The sequence below is a fragment of the Seriola lalandi genome, unplaced genomic scaffold, assembly GCF_002814215.2.
Source record: "Seriola lalandi dorsalis isolate HSWRI2012SDOR001 ecotype SW California unplaced genomic scaffold, Sedor1 jcf7180002054952, whole genome shotgun sequence".
NCBI classification, from domain to species: domain Eukaryota; kingdom Metazoa; phylum Chordata; class Actinopteri; order Carangiformes; family Carangidae; genus Seriola; species Seriola lalandi.
Window position 1 is genome coordinate 118,617 of NW_019525503.1, and position 1,083 is coordinate 119,699.

A 1,083-nucleotide genomic window follows, 5' to 3' on the forward strand; every position below is an offset into this window, starting at 1 on the left:
TGCCTCCCCATTTCCTGTCTCTCTACTGTCCTGTCAAATAAAGGCATAAAAAGCCCAAAAAAATATACTTAAAAAAAAAAAAATGCTGGATCACTAAGATTTATCCTGAACTATAGTTGTACTGTATTTGTGTGAACAGCACTTCACAGCTTTAGTATTATCACTGAACAATGTGAGGTAGATGTTAAAACACTTGCTGATCTCTCAAACAACAGGTTTCACAGTGAAGAATGGAAGATTCCTTCATTAACATCACCTCACAGAACAGAAGCTCTGATGACAGCACCACCATCTACTTTAATACAGAACAAAAAATCATGTACGTGGTGACATGCATTATCATTTGTATCAGCCTTCCTTTGATCCTAGTGGCCATCCATGAAGTCTGTTCTCTGGTGAGTACATTATGAATGAGAAAGTAGGAACCAATGAGAGTTTGATGAAAAATACATCTGACTGTAAATGTTGAGCAGAGTAAGATGACAACGTGTCATCAGCAAAGATCATGATTTTTTCTACCAATGTTTCCTGCAGGTCAGAAACGATCACGTGGCTCCGATCTACATCATCAACCTTCTGATTTCTGACCTCATTCAACTAGATGTGTATAAGAGACAGACTCAGAGCAGAGTATGATCACTATCATCTGAACTTTCTGTCAGATGGTTGAGCACCCACTCATCCCCCACACCTTTCTGACAACATTTCTCCTTAAATCTTACTAACAGGTTGTATTCAAGGAACCATTAAAAAATAAACTGGTTTTTACATTTTCAATAAAAAATAACAGAGGAAGGCACGGACACAGAGAAGTCATGCATCTGCATATTAATAGAAAGAATGACACAGCATTGACCTCTATAGAAAACCACATCTTCCTTAGAGACAGAGATCACATCATCAGGAACCTCCCTCGTTTCATATCTTGCTACATTACTGCATTTCACGTCACTAGACTGTGGATACAGAGGAGAAAACAGCAGACTCTGGTGAAAGAAGCACATCCAGATTGTGGTCCACCAGCTTTCAAAGGTAAAGTTTGTGTTACATTACTTCTCTTAATCAATGTTTAACCTAATACAT

General features: G+C 38.1%; 1 protein-coding gene across 1 annotated transcript in view; it reads left to right on the top strand.

The window, feature by feature from the left end:
• The window catches only part of LOC111645445 (G protein-coupled receptor 68-like), a 2,697-nt gene that overhangs the window by 1,140 nt on the left and 474 nt on the right, over window positions 1-1,083 (top strand). The gene's annotated exons all lie outside the window — the stretch shown is intronic.